Source organism: Hemitrygon akajei, chromosome 2 (assembly GCF_048418815.1).
Source record: "Hemitrygon akajei chromosome 2, sHemAka1.3, whole genome shotgun sequence".
In the NCBI taxonomy this organism is placed as follows: Eukaryota; Metazoa; Chordata; class Chondrichthyes; order Myliobatiformes; family Dasyatidae; genus Hemitrygon; species Hemitrygon akajei.
The window spans coordinates 83,422,175-83,447,317 of NC_133125.1; the positions used below are offsets into that span (position 1 = coordinate 83,422,175).

A 25,143-nucleotide genomic window follows, 5' to 3' on the forward strand; every position below is an offset into this window, starting at 1 on the left:
AAGAAAGTAACAAACTACTATAAAATTAATGTAAAACTACAGGTAAACAAAGGCTGACAAAAATGACAATGTGCAAAAGAAGACAAATTATGCAAATAAAATAATTAATACTGAACATCAGAATTGTAAAGTCTTTGGAACAGTATAGTCCTTCTGTAGTTTCAGAATTCAGAATGGTTAATAGACTTGCTCTGTGCACTCTACAGTTGTGAAGCGGGCTAAGGGTATAAGGCTAATACAGTCATACCTCAGAGCCTTGAAGTCTGTAGCTTTTCAAAGATCTGATTGCATTGGAAAAGGTGCAGAGATGATTTACCTAGAAGCTGTTTGCGATGGAACTTTTCAGTGACGGAAATAGACTTAATAAAGGCGATTTGTTTTTCCCCAAATGAGGGTGGGGATGCTCTATTGCTTTGGTTGTTGCACAGAGAAGGCTCTTGTGCCTCAGAGTCCCCTGTTGCGGCTGTCAGCGAAGGAGACGATGGCTGTGGTGCCCCTGGATTCTGCGCAGGGGACTGGTCCCTTGTTAAAGTGCTGCCTTCCAGAGTTCACTTAGTGGGACACAAGATGGATTGCATTCATCTGCAGCTGCGTTAGGAACTGCTGGTGCTTGTTTTTGCAGAGGCGTGGCTCCAGGATAACATCCATGCACCATCAATCTGCAGGCCATAACACTCAGGGAATTGGGCTATATTATTATTTTTCATATATTTCTTTGTTACTATGTTTTTCTGTTACCACAATTAAATGACTGTTGGTACTGTGTTTTGCCCTTGACCCCAGAGGAGCAGTGTCTTTTGGCTGTATTCCTGTGTATGGTTGGATAACAATTCAACTTGTACATTTCCTTGGAGAAGGGTGAGAAAGAACCCGATGGTGATAAGTAAGGCTATCGGTGGATTTGGCAGGGTAGATAGTAAGAAATTTCACCCTGTGGCAGAGATGTCAAAGGCCAGAGGATAACATTTAACTGAAAATTAAGAAATGCAGAAAGGCACAGAAAAACAAGTATTCAGAAGGTGGTTGCAATCTGGAACATACTGCCTGGGAAGATGGTGGAGACAGGTGCTCCCTTTAAGAAGCGTCTGGATTACCATGTGAATTGCCAAGATATAGGAAGTTAGGGAGCAAGTGCTGGTAAATGGTTGTTATGGCAATGTAGCGGTTAGTGTAATATAATTACAGTGCCAACTGCAGAATTGGGTTCACTTCCTACCACTGTAGGTAAAAAGTTTGTAAGTTCTCCCTGTGTCTGTGGTGCTTCGGCTTCCTCCCACATTCCAGAGAAGTACGGTTAGGTTTAATGAGTGGAGACCATGCTACATTGGCAAAACTTGTGAGTTGCCCAGCGTCCTCCTCTCTGATTTGAGTTGATGCAAACGATGCATTTTATTGTATGTTTTGATGCACATGTGACAAATAAATCTAATATAAATTACCTTGTAATTAATTAACATCACTGGTATCCATCTTGATGCTGGCTCTGATGAAATGGTGACAATTCCTTCCCTCCCACACAATCAGTTCTTCCTCTCTCTTTTCCCTTTTACCATTCCCATTCTGGTCTCCCCTCACCCCCTACTCTTCTGCTCACACTCTGGGACCACTTGCTTCCATGGAGCATTAGCCGAGATTCCTATCAGATTCCTTTTTATTCAGCCCTTTACCTCTTCTGCCTGACACCTCCCCCTCACCAGCTTCAGCTATCACCTTTCAGCTTGTACCCCTTCCCCTCCCTCCACCTTATTATTTCGGCTTCTGTCCCCTTAAATGCAATGGCAAGCATTTAAAGATCGCATGGAAGAACTACAACAATTGTTCATCCCTGTTTTGCAAAAGAATAAACCAGGGAAGGTAGTGCACCCGTGGCTGACAAGGGAAATTAGGGATAGTATCAAGTCCAAAGAAGAAACATATAAATTAGCAAAAAAAAGCGGCACACCTGAGGACTGGGAGAAATTCAGAGACCAGCAGAGGAGGACAAAGGGCTTAATTAGGAAAAGCAAAAAGATTATGAGAGAAAGCTGGCAGGGAACATAAAAACTGACTGTAAAAGCTTTTATAGATACGTGAAAAGAAAAAGATTGGTCAAGACAAATGTAGGTCCTTTACAGTCAGAAACAGGTGAATTGATCATAGGGAACAAAGACATGGCAGACCAATTGAATAACGACTTTGGTTCTGTCTTCACTAAGGAGGACATAAATAATCTTCCAGAAATAGTAAGGGACCGAGGGTCTAGTGAGATGGAGGAACTGAGGGAAATACATGTTAGTAGGGAAGTAGTGTTAGGTAAATTGAGGGGATTAAAGGCAGATAAATCCCCAGGGCCAGATGGTCTGCGTCCCAGAGTGCTTAAGGAAGTAGCCCAAGAAATAGTGGATGCATTAGTGATAATTTTTCAAAACTCCTTAGATTCTGGATTAGTTCCTGAGGATTGGAGGGTGGCTAATGCAACCCCACTTTTTAAAAAAGAAGGGAGAGAGAAACCGGGGGAATTATAGACCAGTTAGTCTGACATCGGTGGTGGGGAAAATGCTAGAGTCAGTTATCAAAGATGTGATAACAGCACATTTGGAAAGAGGTGAAATCATCGGACAAAGTCAGCATGAATTTGTGACAGGAAAATCATGTCTGATGAATCTTATAGAATTTTTTGAAGATGTAACTAGTAGAGTGGATAGGGGAGAGCCAGCGGATGTGCTATATTTAGATTTTCAAAAGGCTTTTGACAAGGTCCCACACAGGAGATTAGTGTGCAAATTTATGCACACGGTATTGGGGGTATGGTATTGATGTGGATAGAGAATTGGTTGGCAGACAGGAAGCAAAGAGTGGGAGTAAACGGGACCTTTTCAGAATGGCAGGCAGTGACTAGTGGGGTACCGCAAGGCTCAGTGCTGGGACACCAGATGTTTACAATATATATTAATGATTTAGACGAGGGAATTAAATGCAGCATCTCCAAGTTTGCGGATGACACGAAGCTGGGCAGCGGTGTTAGCTGTAAGGAGGATGCTAAGAGGATGCAGGGTGACTTGGATAGGTTAGGTGAGTGGGCAGATTCATGGCAGATGCAATTTAATGTGGATAAATGTGAGGTTATCCACTTTGGTTGCAAGAACAGGAAAACAGATTATTATCTGAACGGTGGCCGATTAAGAAAAGGTGAGGTGTAACGAGACCTGGGTGGCATTGTACACCAGTCATTGAAGGTGGGCATGCAGGTACAGCAGGCAGTGAAAAAGGCAAATGGTATGTTGGCATTCATAGCAAAAGGATTTGAGTACAGGAGCAGGGAGATTCTACTGCAGTTGTACAATGCCTTGGTGAGACCGCACCTAGAATATTGTGTGCAGTTTTGGTCCCCTAATCTGAGGAAAGACATTCTTGCCATAGAGGGAGTACAGAGAAGGTTCACCAGATTGATTCCTGGAATGGCAGGACTTTCATATGGAGAAAGACTGGATCAACTAGGCTTATACTCACTGGAATTTAGAAGATTGAGGGGGAATCTTATTGAAACATATAAAATTCTAAAGGGATTGGACAGGCTAGATGCAGGAAGATTGTTTCCGATGTTGGGGAAGTCCAGAATGAGGGGTCACAGTTTAAGGATAAAGGGGAAGCCTTTTAGGACCGAGATGAGGAAAAACTTCTTCACACAGAGAGTGGTGAATCTGTGGAATTCTCTGCCACAGGAAACAGTTGAGGCCAGTTCATTGGCTATATTTAAGAGGAAGTTAGATATAGCCCTTGTGACTAAAGGGATCAGGGGGTATGGAGAGAAAGCAGGTACAGGGTTCTGAGTTGGATGATCAGCCATGATCATATTGATTGGCGGTGCACGCTCGAAGGACCGAATGGCCTACTCCTGCACCTATTTTCTCTGTTTCTATGTTTCTTCTTTTCCAGACCTGATGAAGGGTTTTGGCCTGAACTACTGACTGTTTTATTCCCCTCCGTCAATGATGCCTAACTTGTTAAGTTGCTCCAGCATTTTGTACGTGTGTGTTGTTCAAGATTTCCAGCAGTGGCAGAATTTCTTGTATTTCTGATTTGCTGCTTGACCTGCTAAGTTTATCCACCATATTGTCTGTAACTCCAAATTGCAGAATCTACGGTCTCTTGTGTCTTCTTAGTACAGATAGTTGGCAAGGGCATGTCAGACTTACCTGTTACTATAAGACCTCAAGACATAGGAGCAAAATTAGACCGTTGATTCTGCTCTGCCAATCATCATAGCTGATCAGCCCCATTCTCCCCATTAGCTTCGATGCCCTGACTAATCAAGAACCCGTCAACTTCCACTTTAAACATTCTCAGTGAATTGGTCCCCACAGCCATCTGTGGCATTGAATTCCACAGATTCACCATGCTCTGGCTAAAGAAGTTCCTCCTCCTGTCTGTTCTAAATAGATGTCCCGCAATTCTGAGGCTGTGCTCCCTGCTCTTAGACTCCCCAATTTTAGGAAACTGTCCTAACAAATAAATCCCAGGGTAGTATATGGTGACATATACATACTTTGTACTTTCTGTTTTAAACTTTGATACAGTGTTTTGACCCATAACGTTGATAATTCCATTTGTCTCATGGACACTGCCTGACCCTTTGGGTTCCTCCAGCAGATTATTTGTTAGATGTATTGCTATACTGTACAACTCTGAATTCTTAACAGTAGGTACACTTCCAATGATGGCTTATCTGGTGATGACTTCAGTCCACCATCGTAGCTGCCAATTTATTTCTCAGCCCCAAATCTGACTCAGTAAGGATAGGTGAGCAATAACTTGTAGGATGCTGCTTAAAGTGTGAAAGAAAGTAATTTAAAGCAATATAATATAATTGAAACCAACCACATTATCTTTCAGTCCCCTCTGAAATGGAGAATAGAACTGCTGAGGAGATAATATCAAAATTCTCCCGAGGTTTAACAGAAAGGACCTACTAAACATGCCCGTGGAATTTATCGTGGTAGTGACCATGAATAATGGTTCTTGTTATAAAATCATTAGATGAAGATCAATAGTTTAATCCATTGATTGCCATACTGCAGTCAGATCGGATGCAGGCATATCCTGAATTGTGGTAGTTAGCTTAAAGGGAAAATACTGAGAATGATATGACATGATATTGTTATAACAAATGCTTAAACTATGGAATAGGTTAGGCAGTATTTGTGGAAAGACAATGCTGGGCCAGACCTTGTTGGCTAATGACAAGGCAACACACACAAGTTCTTAGTGAGATGTTTACAGTGGAAAGGGTGAGGAGGATCAAGTTCCTGGTTGTCAACATCTTTGAAGATCTATCCTGGGCCCAACATATCGATGCAATTACAAAGAAAGCACACAGCAACTATATTTCATAAAGGGTTTAAGGAGAGTTGATATGTCACTAAAGTGTCAAGCAAATCTGTACAGATGCACCATGGAGAGCATTATCGCTGATTACATCATCTTTTAGTGTGGACTCTGTAACGTACCTGAATGTAAAAAGCTGCAGAGAGCTGTACACTCATCCAGCTCCATCATGAGAACCAACTTTACCAGCATCAAGAGCATCTTCAAAAAGCGATGCCTCAAATCAGCAGCATCCATCATTAAGGACCCCTGTCCCCTCGGATATGCCATCTTCTCATTGCTACCATTAGGGAGGAGATGCATGAGCCACAACATGCACATTCAACATTTAAAAATAGCTTCTTCACCTCTAATACCAGATTTCTGAATGGTCCATGAACACTACCATACTATTCTGCTCTCTTTTTGTGCTACTTGTTTATTTTTTTTGTTTATTTATTATGTAGCTTACAGTAATGTTTTGTGTATTGTATCATATTGCTGTCTTAAAGTGAATTTCACATTTGTCAGTGTTAATACTCTTGATTCTGATTGAACGGAGTGCTGATGCAGGTAGTCCCCAGGTTATGATGGGGTTCTGTTCCTAACAACAATTCATATGTCAGAGTTTAATGAACGTTGTGTGGAGGCCTGCAGGAACAGCTGTCAAGGGAGAGCAAACCGGTGCAAGAGCATTGGTTGTCTGCTGCCACACTGACTCAGTAAGTGAATGAGGGAGACTGCTCCGTGCCTCCCGACCAGCACCCCCCCCAATTCAAACTTCAAAGTAAATATATTATCAAAGTACATATATTTCACCATATACTACCCTGAGATTCATTTTCTTGTGGGCATTCTTAGTAAATACAAAAACAGAATAGAATTAGTGAAAGCTGCACACAACGGGGTGGGCAAACAGCCAATCAGCAAACGACAATATACCGAGCAAATGCAAAAAAAAGAGGAAAAAATAGTAATAACAATGGCAATAAATATTAACAACATGAGCTGAAAAGTCTTTGAAAGTGAGTCTGTATGTTGTGGGAGCAGGGCTGTGATGGCGTGAGGGCTTGAACCTGGAGGTGTGGGTCCTGAGGCTCCTGTATCTTCTTTCTGATGGCAGCAGTGAGAAGAGAGCATGGTGTCTTGATGGTGGGGGGTCCTTGATAATGGCTACTGCTTTCCTGTGACATCGCTTCATGTAGCTGTGCTCAGTAGTGAGGAGGGCTTTACCCGTGATGGACTGGGGCATATCCACTAATCTGTGTAGGCTTTTCCATTCAAGGGCATTGGCGTTTTTTCATACCAGACCACAATGCAACCAGTAAATATGTACTCCTTCACACATACATGGGAGTTTGACAGGGTTTTAGATGACATGCCAAATCTTCTTGAACTTCTAAGCAAATAAAGGCACTGCCCTGCTTTCTCTGTAATGGACCCAGGACAGATCGTCTGAGAAGATAATAACATGCAATTATTGTAGATCTGAGGGGGAGAAGGCCCTGTTTCCATCAGGCAGAGAATGCCTGCAGCCATGCAGAGTAGGAAAATGCATTCTGTCATTTCTCAAATGCTTATTTGCATGTAAAAGATGTCCATAAGTCAAGTTTTCCTAGGGTAGGGATTTACTCCATAGCAATTAAACTTTATTTTGCATTCTTTTGTTGTTTTACCTTGAACTACCTCAATGCACTGTGTACTGATCTGATCTGTGTGAGCAGTATGCAAAACACGGTTTTCACTGTACCACTATAAATGTGGCAATAATAAACAATTCCAGTTCCAAAGGAGAGGTCAAAGGGATGTAGAAATTTACTTTTGTATTGGTTTCGGTGCATTGTCCTCAAAGCCATCTCATGGGGGAAGAGGCAGCTCCAGAGCAAACTCGAATCATTGAAGGATGCCCAACAGTTGTGACAAGGCTTGAATGCTATCGCCTCTTAAAATGTTAAATCAAGCGACATAGGACCTTGTTTCCAATTGAGCTTAATGCATTCAACGTTCACATTGATCATCAAAACATGGAAGTGCCATCACAAACTTCCACAGCGCTCGAAAATCCAGTGATTTCAGTCTCTGAGGCGAATATGTGAGTAGCCTTCAGAAGGGCGAACTCTTGAAATGTGTCTAGCCCAGATGGGCTACGTGGCCAAGTACTAAAGACTTGTGTTGATGAACTGGAAGAAGGCTGAGGAGGGGGTCAAAAGGATCAGTCATAATCGAATGGTGGAGCAGACTCGATGGGCCAAATTCTGCTCCTATGTCTTATGGTCTGCTGGAGTGTTCCCTAAGATGTTTAACCTCTCTCTGAGTCAGTCTGCGGAATCCACCTGCTTCGAGCTGGCTTCAAATATACTGGTGACTAAGAAGAATGTGATAACCTGCCTCAAAGACTATTATCCAGTAGCACTTGCATCTACTGTGATGAAGAGTTTTGAGAGATTGGTAATGAAACGTATCAACTCCTACCTGAGAAGTGACTTGGATCTGCTCCAGTTTGCCGATTTGCAACAAGTCCACAACAGGTGCCATCTCATTGGTTTTTCACTCAATTCTGGAACACCAGAACAGTAAGGGTGCATACATCAGGATGCTCTATATTGACTGCAGCTCAGCATTCAAAACCATTAACCCCTAAAAACTAATCAATAATCTTCAGACCTTAGCTTTAATATCAGCTTGTGGAATTGGATCCTTGATTTCCTCACTTGCAGATCCCAGTCAGTTTGGATTGACAACTCCTCCACAATCTCCATCAGCATGGGTGCACCAGAAGTTTCTCCAGCTGCATTATACTAATGACTGGGTGACTAAGTACAGCTCCAATTCCATTTTCAAGCTTGCTGAAAATGCCACTGAGCTGAATCAGGGGAAGAATCAGCATATCGGAGGGACGTTGCAAATCAGGCTCAATGGTGCCATAACAACAACTTCTTACTCAATGTCAGCAAGACTAAGGAGCTGATTATTGACTTCAGGAGAAGGAAACCAGAGATCCATGGGCCAGTCCTCATCAGTGGGCCAGAGACGGAGAGGGTCAGTAACTTTAATATTAATTCTTTGGAGTTAGTATTTCGGAGGAACTGGCCTGGGCCCAGCACATAAGTGCAGTTATGAAGTACGTAAGCAGCACCTCTACTTCCTTAGCAATGTGTGAAGATTCAACATGACATCCAAAACTGGCAAACTTTCGTAGATGTGTACTAGAGAGTATATTGACTGGCTGCATCACAGCTTGAATCACCAATGTCCTTGAATGGAAACTCCTACACAAAGTGGTGGATATGGTCCAATCTATCATGGGTAAAGCCATCCCCCCACTTAGCACATCTACACGAAGTGTCACTTGCATCATCAGGGGCCTACACCACCCAGGTCATGCTCTCTTCTTGCTACTGCCATCTGAAAAAAGGTATGGGAGCCCCAGGACTTACACCACCAGGTTCAGGAACAGTTATTACTCCTCAAACATCAGGTTCTTGAATGAGAGGGAATAACTTCATTCAACTTCACTTGCCCCATCATTGAAATGCTCCTACAACCTATGAACTCGCTTTCAGGGACTCTTTATCTCATGCTCTTGACATTTATTGTTTATTTATTTATTTATTTATTTATTATTATTATTATTACATTCTTTTTGTATTTGCAATGTTTGTTGTCTTTTGCATACTGGTCGAACCAATACTGGTTGGAGCGATCTTTCATTGCTTCAATTATGGATTTATTGATTATGCTCACAAGAAAATGAATCTCAGGGTTCTATATGGTAACATTAATGTACTTTGATTATAAATTTACTTTGAAATTTGTATTTTATTATTGTTGCATGTACTAAGAAACAATGAAAATCTTGACTTGCATATTGCTGATACAGATCAAATCATTACACAGTGCATTTAGGTAACACCGTGACAATGCAGAATAAAGTGTAAAACCTACATGGAAAGTACAGTGCAGGTAAGAGATAAAGTGTAAAATCATAATGAGGTAGATTGTGAGATGAAGAGGCCAGCTTATCGTAGAAGAAGTCTGTTAGTGAATCTGATAAGAGCAGAATAGAAGCTGTACCTAAGCATGATGGTATGTCCATTCAGGCCTATGTATCTTCTGGGTGGTATATCTCTGGAACGTTCTACCCCAGCAGGCTATGGAAGCTCAATCATTGGAACCATTTAAGGAGTAGCTGGAAAAATCTCATATATCACATTAAATTTATTATCAATGTACATATATGTCACCATATACAACCCTGAGATTCAATTTCTTGTGGGCATCCTTAGTAAATACAAGAAACACCATAGAATCACTGATGGACCACTTCCAACACTATGGACAAACAGCTAGTGCAAATCCAAAAAAAATAAATACACACACAGACACACACACACACACACACACACACACACACACACACACACACACACACACACACACACACACACACACACACACACACACACACACACACACACACACCCCCCCCCCCCCCCCCCAAATAAATACACAATCAAGCAACTAAATATTGAGAACATGAGATGAAGAGTCCTTGAAAGTGAGTCCATTGGTTGTGGAAAGAGTTCAAAATGGGTTTGAGATGAGATGAATTTGAGTGAAGTTATCTTTGAACAATGAAAGAATTAAGCACACAGAACTAGCACCGATGAGCAGTTGAGGCCAGCATAGATTAGCCAACATCATAAAGAATGACAGGGAAAGTTTCAGTTTCTGAGTTCTTATGTTCTTTTTACCTTAATTTTTAATATTTAATTACATGTGTCTTCAAGTGCCTTTTTTAATGTAGCTTTATTTTTTAAAAATTCAACTTTAATAGTTTTCACACGCCTCTGGATTTCAAATGCACAAACAAAAGCTAAATAATGCAGCTGAGGTGGTGGTGTGCTGGATATCAGTGCTGTCAGGGCAATTTTGGGAGCAGGGATCACAATGTATTCCTTAATATACACCTCAGCAGCCATGTACACATCACCACTGGAATAAGAGACCCACAACATGCACTGTTTTCAATGAGATCACCAACGTGTGGTATTTCAGGGCAGTGGATGTCATATGCATGATTGATACCTGGCACTTCATTTTTATCCTCTGCTGTCCATACCCCTTTCTCTTAGAAGCACATTTATAACAAACTCACATCAAACTCACAGTCAAAAAGTCAAAATCAGAATCCAGTCTAATATCAGTTTTAATGTCATGAAAAGTTTTGTGGCAGCAGTACATTGCAATACATAACTTAAAAATGATTAATTCCAATGATAAACATGTATAAAATTAAATTAAATCAGTAGTACAAAAAGAGAGTAATAAAATATGAGGGATGATTAATATGTTTGTGGCCTAAGGAAGAAGGAGTCAATTTTAGAAAACCTAGCACATTTATTTTTCAACATAGTCCCCTCCTACATTTACACACTTAGTCCAGCGGTCTTGGAGCCTACGGATCTTGGACCTCCAGAAAGTGCTCACAGATGGGTGATAGATACATTCATGGCCTAAGGTCGAAGGAGATGAGTTATATAGCTCTCGTTACGTGCACATGCAGGTCAACTTTTTCAGTGATTATGCAGAAGGCTTGAAGTTAATAGCTCATCTCATTCTACCTTAGGCCACAAATTTATGCATCGCCCCTGATGATGAGTTATTAACTTCAAACTTTCTGCCTAATCACTCAAAGAGTTGACCTGCATGAGCATGTAACAAGAGCTGTATAGCTCACCTCCTTCTACCTTAGGCCACAAACTTATCAATCACCCATGCTGTGGACACTTTCTGGAGGTCCAAGATCCATATGTTCCACGACTGCTGGACTAAGTGTGTAAGTGTAGGAGACTATGTTGAAAATTAAATGTGCTAGTTTTCTAAAGTTTTTTCCTTCTACCTTAGGCCACGAACATATCAATCACCTGATGAGGCAGGGTCACGGTTATTATACGCAGCAGTAAAATGAAAAACTGGCTTACCGCAGCATCACAGGCACATACCAATAGTGATACAACCTCACCAGAAGAAAGCAAAATTAAATGTATTTTACAAAAATAACACGATTAGGACAAAATTAAAACCCAAAATTTATGCCATGCAAAATGATCATGGTATTGTTGTATTGAGGTATGGATTATTAAATGTAATACTTTTAATTCTTGCCACAGTTTTCATTTTCAGTAACAAACATTTTCTTTTATTTTTGGCATTTCTGTATCTGTTTATTTTTGCATGTAAGTATGAGGAAAGGTTCTCTCGTTTGAATGAAATTGCCTGAGTTTCAATCTTTCCTTTGAGAGATTCAGCCCATGTTATTATCTTTAAATGCTAATCTTCTAACAATGTATTAGTTTGAAAGGAAACTAATTCTCACAGCTTGAGTTAAACAGCAATACATCCAGATCTCTCTTGGGGCAAGGTATCAGTTGTTGATGTGCAAATTCTCCTTTCAGTGCCAGACTTGTAGCACCAGGAAACAAGACGAGAAAACTGTCAGACTGATCCATTGGCATTGCTCTTCAGCCAGACTGTTCTGAAGCTCTGACTGCAATTACAGGCCAGTTCCACCACCAAACATAGCAGAAGACTGCAGTGTTGAAATTCACTTTACATGCATACCTTACACGCTGTGACCACTTTATTTAGTGCTTGCCATACCCTATAATAAAGTGGCCCATGAGTGCCTATTTATGGGCTTCTGCTTCCAGGTTCGACGTGCATGTAGAGATACTCTCCTACACATCACTATTGTGATGCATGGTTATTTGAGTTATTTTCACCTTCATGTCAATTTGAACCAGACTGGTCATTCTCTTCTGACCTCTCTCATACAATACAAGGCAGTAAAAATACAAGATATTTTTGTCCACAGAATTGCCACTCACTGGATGTATTTTTTTGGTTTGTCACACTATTCGCTGTAAACTCTTGAGACTGTTGTGCATGAAAATCCCAGGAGTTCAGCAGTTTATGAGATACTCAAGCCACCCCATCTGGCACCAACAATTTTTTCATGATCAAAGTCACTTAGATTATATTTCTTCCCCATTCTGAAGTTTGGTCTGAACAACAACTGAACCTCTTGACCATGTCTGCAGGCTTTTATGCATTGAGTTGCTGCCCCATGTTTGGCTGATTTAGATACTTACATTAATGTGTAGGTATACCTAATAAAGTGGCCACTGAGTGTATAGTCCCGTAAAATGTCCTTACTCCTATGCTCAATTCCTCCTGTACTAAAGACTATTTGCCTTTCTAATGGCTTAACTGTTGACTTTCAAGGAATCATACAGGAAACCCAGGTCCCTCCAAATACCAATAACCTCCTTTCTCTCATTTGAGAATAATCTGTTAATCTACATTTCTGTTTTTTTTTAAAAATATAGTGATACAGTAGAGTAACAGGCCCTTCCAGCCCTAAGATCCTGTGCCATACAATTACACCCAATTAACATACAGACTCATCTTTTGGAATTTGCAAAACTGGAGCATATGGAAGAAACCTACCAAAGTGGATGACCTTATATTTCTCCCCCCCACCCTATATTATATTCCACTGTCTTTGCCCACTCAGTTTATAACCTTTTACCCTCTCCTCCTCTTTATTATCTCCCGGTTTTGTAATGTGTTAACAGGTTGATATTGCAACACACTTCATTGATATTGAATATCTCCAGCACTGAAACTCTCTCAGCTCTCCATATATATACATCTCAATCCAATTGAGAATTTGTGGCTGGACATGAAAAGGGCTGTTCACTCATGATCCCCATGCAATCTGATGGAGCTTGAGCTGTTTTGTATAGAAGAATGGGACAAAAAATTGCAATGTCCAGATGTGCAAAGCTGATAGAGACCTATTCACTCAGACTCAAGGCTGTAATTGCTGCCAAAGGTGCATCTACTAAATACTTGAAAGGGCTGAATACTTATGTAATCAATTACTTTATGTTTTATATTTGTTATTAATTTAGATCACTTTGTAGAGATCTGTTTTCACTTTGACAGGAAAATGATTTTTTTCTATGGATCAGTGTCAAAAAAAGCTAAATTAAATCCATTATGATTCAATGTTGTAAAGTAATAAAACAAGAAAACTTCCAAAGAGGGTGAATACTTTTTATAGGCACTGTATAAAGTGGATTAATTAGGAAATATTTTGGCCCTATTAAGCGGCTGCCCCAATTAACTGAAGTTTCATGGAATTGTAAAAAAGACAATGATGACTGCATCCTCCAAGTTTTTACTTTCATTGTCCCATTGAAGTTAATTGTTGATACCTTCAAATTCTTTGTAGTTCCTAGTTAGTTGAAATAGTGAAAACGTTTCATTTTCACTCCTGGCTCATTCTGGCATCTTGTAATCTGATTGCTTGAATCCACACTGAGTAAAACAGTTTCTGACTTGCCTGCATATTTCTTGCCAACTGATAGCCCAATTAACCAAAATCCACTTATTAAATATAAAATCCTGGTTCAGCTTCAGGTTGAGTATTGTCTTTGGATCTGGCTAGCTCTGATTAGATTATGATACAAAAAGGATGTAGATGGTGTTTTGCTAGGGACCAGAGATTTCAATTGTGGACTGCAAGAAACAAAACAAATATTATGGTCTTTGCATACAGTCTTGCGATCTATAATAGATAGCTCAAAAAGCTTGTACACAGTTGGGTCATGGTATGGTTTAAAACCCTTGTCAGTAAAGTAAGAGGCAAGTCTGTCAACCGTCACCCACCTATATTAAGAAGACAAAGAGACAATGTGCCAAGAGCTGCTAGAAGAAGAGGTAGATGTGGGTTTGATTTCAACATTTAAGAGAAATTTGGATAGGTATAAGGATGGGAGGGGTTTGGACAGATATGGACTGGCTGCAGGTTGATGGGATGAGGCAAAGTAATAGTTTGGCATGGACTAGACTTTCTAAATGACTTGTTTCTATGCTGTAGTGTTCTATGACTTGAAGACTCAAAGACACAAAGAACTGCAGATGCTGGAATCTGGTGCAACAAACAATCTGCTGGACAAACTTAGCAGGTTGAGCAGCAAATCATAAATACAAGAGACTCTGCAGATGATGGAAATCCAGAGGAACACACACAAAATGCTGGGGGAACTCAGCAGGTGAGGCAGCATCTATGGTGAGGATTAAACAGTCAACAGTTCTGATGAAAGGTCTCGGCCCGAAATAGTTGACTATTTATTCTTCTCCATAGATGCTGCCTGAGTTCCTCCAGAATCTTGCGTGGCTCTGTGGCTGTGGACTTACTTTCAGGAGGATCTCTGTAGTTCATGTTTTGTGTGTTATTTGTTAACTAACAATTTGTTTGCACAATTTATTCTATTTTCACACATTGGGTTTTCTTAAATGTGAACTTTTCTTAAATTTTGAACTTCGAAAATTAAGTTGGAGTGGGAGTTTCACAAGGGAGTGTAAAACACATCAGAGGGTAAAGAAGACTATTGAGACAAAAAAAAAGTGAAACTGGGGCCAATGGCAAAGCTTGATACTGATATGAGAGGTTGAAGACTTGTTTGACAATTGACATGTTGGAGTATTTTGTATCTGGCCCCAACCACTGAGATTGTAGCAAATAGAAAGCTTCTGGATAAATTTGGTGGGTAAGGCAACTTCTGAAGAAGGAAATGCTTTCAGGTCAGGACCCTTCCTCTAAGAACACTTACTGTTTATTCCTCTCTGCAGGTGCTCTCTTGCCCACTGAACTTCTCCAGCAGCTCACTGTTTGCTCCAGTTAACAGCATCTCAGTCTCTTGTGGCTCTACTAAATTTGTAGCTTGTCTAAAAATAAGTGTTATTAGTAGTGTTAAACCATATGTGAGAAATAATTGAAAAAGAGCTTAGGAAGCTAGAATCAAACAGAAGCCCTTGAGGATTATAAAGAAGCCAGAAAAGACCTCAAGAAGTGAATTAGGAAAGCAGGATGGGCCATGAGAAGTTCATGGCAAGTAGATTTAAGGGAATCCCAAGGGATTCTATATTCTGGAGTGGATTCTACATCAAGAGCATTGGAATAACTAGGGAGAGGGTAACATTAACTTGGATGCAGAGGATTTAGGTAAAGTTTTTCTTCAGTACTTTACTTCAGTATTTACCAAGGAGAAGGACTTCGAGGGTAAGGTGCAAACACGAGGAAATCTGCAGATGCTGGAAATTCAAACAACACACACAAAATGCTGGTGGAACACAGCAGGCCAGGCAGCATCTATAAGAAGAACCACTGTCGATGTTTCGGGCCGAGACCCTTTGTCAGGACTAACTGAAAGGAAAGATACTAAGAGATTTGAAAGTAGTGGGGGGAGGGTGAAATGCGCAATGATAGGAGAAGACCGGAGGGGGTGGGATGAAGCTAAGAACTCGACCCCCTCCAGTCTTCATCCCACCCTGTCCGGTCTTCTATCATTTCACATTTCACCCTCCCCCCACTACTTTCAAATCTCTTAGTATCTTTCCTTTCAGTTAGTCCTGACGAAGGGTCTCGGCCCGAAACGTCAACAGTGCTTCTCCTTATAGATGCTGCCTGGCCTGCTGTGTTCCACTAGCATTTTGTGTGTAGAGGGTAAGGTGATCAGTGCTGAGAGTATTGATAAGCCAGAGCACTTTGAGATAAAGGAGAAAGTAGTATTATGTCTTTTTAAAGAACATTAAGGTAGCTAAGTCTCCAAGGTCTGATGGGGATATAACCCAGGTTATTGAGAGAGGCAAGAGAAAAGATTGCTGAGGCAATCTCATGTCCTGTCCAGCCACTGGTGTGATTCTGGAGGACTGGCAAGTCGCTAATGTTGTTCCATTGTTTAAGAAGGGAACCAGGGATAATGCTGGAATCCCCCAACCAGTGAGCTTCACATCAGTGGCAGGGAAGTTACTGGAGAGAATTCTTAGGATAGCATTTATGAACATTTAGAAAACCCCAGCCTAATCATGGAGAGCCAGCATGGCTTTGATCGGGTCAAGTCGTCTCTTACTAACTTGATTGAGTTTATTGACAAGGGTGATTGCTGAAGGTGAATGTTCTCTACATGGATTTTCATAAGGTATTTGACAAGGTCCGTCATGGGAGGCTCATCCAGAAGAGTAAGATTCATTGGATCAATGGTGAATTGGCCATTTAGATTCTGAGCTGGCTGGCCCCTTTGAAGGCAGAGGTAGTGGTCAAAGGGACTTACTCTAGCTGGAGGTCTGCGATAGTTGCGTTCTGCAGGGTCCTGGGTTCTCTGCTATTTGTGATGTATATAAATGACATATATGAACATGCAGAAGAGGAGGTTAGTAAGTTTGCAGATGATATGTAGATTGGTCGTAACGTGGATAGCATAGAAATCTGGCAAAGAGTACAGTGGGATATAGATCATTTGCACATATGAGTGGAGAAATGGCAGATGAATCTTAACCTGAACAAGTGTGTAGTGTTGCACCTTGGCAGGTCAAATATAAAGAGACCCTTAACACCACTGATGAGCAGAAGAATCTTGGGGTCCAAGTTAAAGACACCCTGAAAGTAGCTACACAGTTTGATAGGGTGGTTTAGAAGGCATAGGGAATGCTTGCCTGTGTTAGTCAAAGCATTGAGTTCAAAAGTTAAGAAGTTTATAACTTTATAAACCTCTCATTAGGCTACATATGGAATATTGTATACAGTTCTAGTCACCCAATTATAGACATGATACAGAGGTTTTGGAGAGCTGCAGAGGAGGTTTACCAGGACGCTACATGGATTGGAGGGCAATGTGGGTTGTTTTCTCTGGAGTGGCGGAGGCTGAGGGGAGATCTGATAGAGGCTAATAAAATTAGGATAGGCATAGATAGAGTATACAGACAGTATCCTTTTTCCCAGGGTTGAAATGTCTAAAACCAGAAGGCATACATATAAGGTGATGGGATAATTTCAAAGGAGATCTGAGGGACAGGTTTTTTTACACAGACTAATGGGTGCTTGGAATGCGCTGCCTGGTAGAGGCAGATGCATTATGCACATTCAAGAGACATTTAGATAGTTACATAAATTTGAGAAACACAGAAGGATATGGACATACAGGCTCCTACAGGCTGAGGAGATTAGTTGGTATTTGATTACTAATTTATTTGGTTCAGCATAACATTGTGGGCTGAAAGGCCTGTTCCAGTGCTGTGCTCATCTCTGCTCTATAAAACTCAAAATACTGGAAATGCTGAACACTGTAGAGTGAGAAAGATACACATTGATCCAAGTGAATGACCTTGAAAAGATTCCCTCCATTAACACCACCTGAATAGATAAAAATTCCCATCATTTTCTGTTTTATTTTCAAATGTCCAACATTTAGCTTTTTTTTGCTTTGTCTGTCAACTATTGTGATAGGTATAGAGGTTCACTCTGTTTCAAATGCTGGCTTTTGTAATTGGATCAGCATTTAAGTCGGGATACTGTGAGTCACACTTACACAAAAATACCATGATTAGCAAGCATGATTTGGGATTCCTGTTGCTTTCCAAAAATAAATCTCAGAAGAATTAAGTTTAACACATGCAGATCCACAATATGGTAAAGTGTCTTTGAAAAGCTTGGCTTAGCTTTAAAAAATCATAATATTTACATTTTTACTTAATTTTATGTGCTCCCTTTTATTCCACCTGCCGTACCCCCCACCCTATGCTCACAATAGATATTGACTGTATTAGAAATAATCCCAACAGTACTTAAGCCAGGAAATTCCAAGAGAACTCAAGAACATAATCTTCAGGAACAGAACTGTGTTATAAGTTTTCTTGAAAATGATGGGAGATCTCATGGAAACCTATTGAATATTGAACATGCTAGATGAGTTGATGTGGAGGGGATGTCTCTTATCATGAGGAAGTCTAGGACCAAAGGGCACACCCTTTAAATAGAAAGATGTCCCTTTAGGATAGAGATGAGGAGGAATTTCTTCAGCCAGACTGTGGTGAACCTGAGGAATTCATTGCCACAGATGGCTGTGGAGATCACATTGTTGGGTATATTTAGAGGTTGACAGGTTCTTGATTAGTAAGAGCATTAAAGGCTATGGGGAGAAGGCAGGGTTGAGAGGGATAATAAATCAGCCATAATGGAATGTCAAAGGAGACTTAATAGGCTGAATGGCCTAATTCTGCTCCTTTGTCTTACAGTCGTGTGGTGATATCCACCCATACAAATCCTGACTGGTCTGATCATTTGCTAGCATTCTACTTACCTTCCTAATCTCCACATTTTGTTGATGGTCCAGAAAACTAGCCATGTGAGTGATCAGACTTCACTGCAGTCTGAATTTTTCAAAGATTTCTAACTCCCTGACAAAAGAACTTCATCTTAATATGCTTCCTAGATGAACAAGCTCGTACTCTGAAACCACATTCCGAAGTTCTGAAATCCACACCAATTCCCATCCTTGCAACGTTGCTACATCCCCTCAAAATGCTGTGTTTCAATTTGATCATCTTTCATAGTTCTTAACTCCACGCAACATAGGCCTGATCTTTTTGCACAGAACCACTCGTTCATCTAAACCTATTAAATCTTCAAGGTGAATCAAAGTCATTACATTGTCATACATCCCATTATATCTATGCACAAGGGCAATGGAAAGCTTGTTTGCAGAAACACCACAGAATCAGGTGAGCAACATTCACAAGATAAACTGAAATTGGATACAATCAACAACATAAAAAGTGATCTAAATGGTCAGAATTCTGCTGTACTGAAGTAGCGATTAGTTTTGTGCAGTTTGGCTATAGAACCGAAAGGATGAAGGGAAATAGCTGTTCTAGAAGCTACAACACCGAAAACTTGGTGATTATGGGCTTTGAATTTCAGTACCTCCTGTCCAGTGGCAGCTGTAAACACATGGTATAGTATGACTAGTGGGGAACTTTGATGATAGATGTTGTTTCCTGTAGTGTCTCCTGTAGATCTACCAATGGTGGGAAGTGATGTGCCTATGATGTGTTGAGCTGTGGGCACTGCTCTCTGCAACAACTTATGATCCTGCAATTCAAATTGCTGACCAAGAATATGATGCAACTAGTCAGGATACTCTCTACAGCAAATCTGCAAAAGGTTGTTGGAATGCTCAGTGACATGTCAAACCTCATTAATGTTTTGAGAAAGAAAAGGCAGAGGTTTTAAAGCCAAATCTGTAAATCCTGGCTGAACACAAAATTCAAGGATCAGAGAGCAAGGATTAACTTTATTCACCGCATACATTTACACGGCATGGCATGCAACAACAAAAAAACATTTGACAATTTTAAATAATTATATAAAAAATAAAGTCAGAGGTTAAAGTACATATGTGAATAAAATATGCTTAATACATAAATACCAGCATGTACTTACAATGCTAACAGCGGGTTTCCAGGTATCCTCTCACAAATACTCTGGCTATAAATGCCAAGGCTTGCTTACGTTTGGATATTATCCTTATTTGAAATAAACCCCGGCATTCAAAGTGCCTTCCTAATTATTAGTTGTACTTGAATATTGTGTTTTGTGAATGGTGATGCCCTGATTTCTTCGAACGCTTTCTTTCCTAGTCTCTCACAATTACGGTTAAGTCACTGGAATAAAATGTACAAATTCTGGAAATACAAAACCAAACAGAAAATGCTGGAGCTGTGGAAGGAGGAGGGTGAGAAGAGGAGGGCAGGGGGCTACTGACCCCATTCCATGAAAAATACAAAGCTACACAAGTGCCACCAGAAGCTCAAGTCCTCATCCCTGGGAGAGGGAGGATCTTTGCCTCAAAGATGGAGGAGGTTGTTTGGTGAAAGCAGAAGCCAGAACCTTTGGCCCAGAACTGAGGACTCTGGTGAGCCAATGCCGCAGTAGGGGTAATCGGTGTGAGAAGAATAGATGCTGCCTGACTTGCTGTTTTTTTTATATTTGTCTTCTTTTGCTTATTGATTGCTTGTCAGTCTTTATGTGCAGTTTTTCATTGATTCTATTGTATTTCTTTGTTCTATTGTGAATGCTTGCCAGAAAATTAATCTCTGACTAGTATATGGTGACATATGTATTTGGGTAAAAAAATTACTTACAACTTTGAGCTTACTCTGGCTTATCTTGAGTGGCAGAGAACGACTGCTTGCTTTTCAGCACATTGAGGAGGGAGGCTTGCACAATGCTTCTGTCAGAGTGAACATGCAGACAGTGAAACTCTGCCATGGATGGTGCCAAGCCTGGCTGTGAAAAGAGGGTTGGGTATGGGGCTAGTAACTCCATCTCATAAAAGTTCATCGCTACAGAAAATCCAGCATATGCTCCAAAGACCTCATCGCTGGGAGAGGAAGGATCTTCAAAGATGGGATACACCTGGCAATGAATTGAAAGGCTGGCCTAGGACAAGGTGCTATCAACAGCATATTCCTCAATATGGATGCAGGGCTTAAGAAGAAGACTCAACAGGTCAAGCAGCTAGAGCAGCGAAAGAAACTCAATCAGGAGTTTCGGCTGATGAGGGAACATTGACTCCGCTTCTCTTCTTGCAAGTGCTCTGTACTTCAAGCTGTTTTTGTTACAATTTTCTGATGTATTTCTTTTTCTCTGCACACTACACTCTGCCAGCTTTCTCTCTCTCTCTCCCCTCCTAAAATATTAGTTGAAATCTATTAAGCTAGATGTTATTCAGCATCAGGTTCTGTTGTAATGATCCTTTGAAGTACATTGATAAAGGTGAAAATTCTGCTAAATTTGTCACACGTACATCAAAACGTACAGTGAACTGCTTTGTTTGCATCAAGTCAAATCAGCAGAGAGTGTGCTGAGCAGCCCAGTGGCACCGTGTGTCTCTTGTCAATGTAGCACGTCCATAATTCACTAATACTAACCGTACCTCTTTGCAATGTGGAAGCAAACTGGAACACCCAGAGGAAATGCACACAGTAACTGGGAGAGCGTACAACCTCCTTACAGATAGTGTGAAATCAAAGCCCGGTGCTACAACTGGTGCTGTAAAACTTTGTGCTAACTGCTACATTACCTTGCCGCCAGGCATGGTGGATGAACAATTCCATGTTTGCTTCATTATAATATGTAGAGCAAAAGCTGATAGGTCGAATAATCATAGAGACACAAAGCACTACAGAACAGAAACAGACCACTCAGCCCATCCAGTCCATGTTGACCTGTTTTCCTGACTAGTCCTATGCAATACGTGTACTATGTATTGCAATGTACTGCTGCTGGAAAACAAAAAAGTTCATGACGTACCTGTGATATTAAACTTGATTCTGATTCCATTCTCCCTGCATCCAGAAAAAGGTCCCTTGTATCCTCTCATCCAAGTACTTATCCAAACTTCTCTTAAATTTTGAAACTTTGCAACCATCTCCACTACTCATTCCATGCTCGCACTGCCCTGAGTGAAGAAGCTCCCCCTCAGACTTTCAACAGCCTAGCATTATCGTATTAGAAGATCTGTCCTGGGACCAGCACATGAGCCATCACAAAGAAGGCATGACAAGGACCACTGTTACAAGAAAGCAGTGTCCATCATCAAGGACCCCATCATCCAGGCTCTCTTTTTGCTGCTGCCATTGGACAGGAGGTACAGGAGCCTTTGGTCCCACCGCTCCAGGCTCAGGAACAGTTATTACCCTTTAGTCATCAGCTTCTGACCCAGCATGGACTCACTCTCAATCTGAACTGATCTCACAACCTATGGACCTCACTTTCAAGTGCTCCACAACTCATGTTCTCAGTCTGCCTGTCTGTCTCTTTCTTTCTTTCACCCCACCCCCACCTTGGTGGCTTGTCAGTCATTGTCTGTAGTTGTTCATTCATTCTATTGTATTTTTATCTACTGTGAATGCCCACAAAAATGAATTTTAAGGTATTATATGATTATGTATACTTTAATAATAAATTTGCTTTGAACTTTGAACAAATTTTCCCATTGAATAGTTCACTTTTCACCCTGACCTCTAGTTCTAGTCGCAGGGAAAAAAACTTGCTTGCATTTGCACTATCCATAACCCTCATAATTTTGTATACTTCTATCAGATCTCCCCACTATCTCCTACACTTCGTGGATTAATGTCTATCTAACCTTCCTCTATAACTCAGGTCCTCAAGTCCTTGCAACATCCTTATAAATTTTCTCTTCAATCTTTCAAGCATTGATATTCTTCCTATAGGGAGGTGACCAGAACAGCACACAATGCTCCAAATCTGGCCTCACAAATGACTAATGAAGGCTAATGTGCCAGATGCTTTCTTTACGTCCCTATCTACCTGTGTTGCTACTTTCAACGAATCGTGGATCTGTATTCCCAGATACCTTTGTTCTCCTGCACCAATTCAATTCCCTACTGTTCACTCTGTAAGTTCTACACTGGTTTGTCCTGCTAAAGTGAAACATCTCACATGTGTCTGCATTAAATTCTGTCTGCCATTTTACCTGCTGGTGTACTTTTCCAATGAAAATGAAAAAAAAATAGATTTGAAATAAAATCCAAATATTTTGGAAATACTTGGTGTGTCATGTCTATGAAACTGAATTTGCATTCAAGATCCAGAACGGTTTATTTGAACTGTGAATTGGCATTTTCCTGATTTTAAAGAAGCATCTTCTCTTTCCGCAGATGATACCTGACCTATTGAGTGTTTCCAGATGTTTTTGCTTTTGTTATTAAAAAGGTCAAAATCTGATGTCATTATCCCAGAGGTGACTTTTTCTGATTAAGGTTATTATTTGCCGTTTATACAGAAAACAGTCAGAATATGTGCATCTCATCACTAAGTTCCCATAGAAACACATAATTAAAAACATTTTTGACACATCCAATGACTATAAATCAGCATTTTCACTATTTTACCCAAATGACAAATTATAGCATGTAATATCATTATTATTATAAAATGTTATTTCCTCCTAATTATCATCAACAGCACCATGGGAGAACTGGTAATATTGTGAGAAAACCACATTTCACGCGCTATTTTGTCGCATTTCCTGTGTGTCACGCTGCTATCATACTTTGCTATCACACTTTCTAGCATGAACGTTCTTGTACCCAATGCTTTAGTGGTTGGTGACACATGCAAATTTATTCTGAGTTAATGCAAATTAATGTGTCTTGATGCAAATTACTTCTGTGATGATCTGCAAATGCCCTAATTTGTGATTCAAACTTATTGTGATTCAATCATGTAACTCTATTGTATATAATGTGAACCAGCCAATTTGATGAAGCCACTTCTTGTATTGTATTCTTCATATCTTTTTTCTCATCCAACATCTAATTTGAAAACCAGTATAAACATTATTAAAGGTGTTTTACAATAGTCTTTAAATTTGATGTGAACAGAATAGTCTCATATGTGATTGAACAATTGGTGACTACATTTTACCCAGACCTTCAGTCTGACTTGAATCTTGCTTGTGTTTACTTGAACACTGCAAATGCAGTTGATATAAGATCTAGGGGTGTCTGAGTTTACAGTTCAATCTTGACATTATCTGTAAGGAATCTGAAAACACGTGGGTTTCTTCCAGGTGTTCTGGTTTCCTCCTGCATTCCAAAGGCATACTGTTTAGTGGGTCAATTGTTTATTGTAAATTACCATGTGATTGGGCTAGGGTTAAATTGGTGCGGCTTGTTGGGCTGGAAGGCCCTTTTCCACTCTGTATCTCAAAATAAATAAATAAACATTTTGTTCAGAAATATTAATTGTAGGTAGGAGCAACACTTTGGGCAATGCATTATTCAGTGTGTACAATTTTCCCAAAGTATATCTACACGGATTTATTAAAGGAAATGACTAGAAGTTATAAGTCAATCATCAATTACCCTTCTGCCTTCTCTAACAGCTTTCAGATCTATGGTATGGCCAACTCATCACCTAGGCCTCGATACCTAATTGTTCTAGTGGATCCTCAATTTCCTCACTTGCAGGTCCCAGTTAGTCCGGATTGGTAACAACATCTCCTCCACAATCACCATCAGCACAGGTGCACCATGAGGCTGTGTGCTTAGTCCCCTGCTCTGCTCACTTTATCCTTATGACTTTGAGGCTAAGTACAGCTCCAGTGGCATATTTTTATTTCCTGACAACACTACTGTTGTTAGCTAAGTCAGAGGTGGTAGTGAATTTGCATTTACTGTAGGAGGGAGATTGAAATTCTGTCTGAGGGGTGCCAAAACAATGATCTCTCATTCACCATCAGCAAAACCAAAGAGCTGATTATTGACTGCAGGAGGAAGTCTTTGGGGGTCCATGAGCCAATGCTCATTTGGGGATCTCAGGTGAAGAAGGTCAGTAGATTTACATTAATTGGCATTAGCATATCAAAGGGTTTGTCCTGGGGTCCTGGGTCCAGCATGTAATTGTCATCACAAAGAAAGCATAGCAGCACCTCGACTTTCTTAGAATTTTGTGCAGATTTGGCATTTCACCAAAAACTTTGACAGTCACAGTGGAGAGTATCTTAACTGGTTGAATCATGGCTTGGTGTAAAATGGAAATTGCTCAGAAGTGCCGAGAAATGGAAAAGTTTACAAAGACTAGTGGATGCAAGGCAGTTCACAAGAAAAGCCCTCCCCACCATTATGCACATCTACAAAGAGCACTGCCAAAAGAAAGGTGCATCCATCATCAAGGACACACACCATCCAGACCATACTCTCCTCTCGCTTTTGCCATCAGGAAGGAGGTGACATGCCCCCAGAATCACATGGTATTGTTCGCGAAGTTATTTATATATTTATTATTAATATTATTTGTTATTTATGCATTTCTCTTTTGCAGATTGGTTTCTTGTTAGTCCTTGTGTGTAGTTTTTT

At 40.5% G+C, this 25,143-nt stretch overlaps 1 protein-coding gene across 3 annotated transcripts in view; it reads left to right on the plus strand.

The window, feature by feature from the left end:
• Positions 1 to 25,143, plus strand: part of LOC140714304 (contactin-associated protein-like 5) — a 1,942,527-nt gene that overhangs the window by 605,919 nt on the left and 1,311,465 nt on the right. The gene's annotated exons all lie outside the window — the stretch shown is intronic.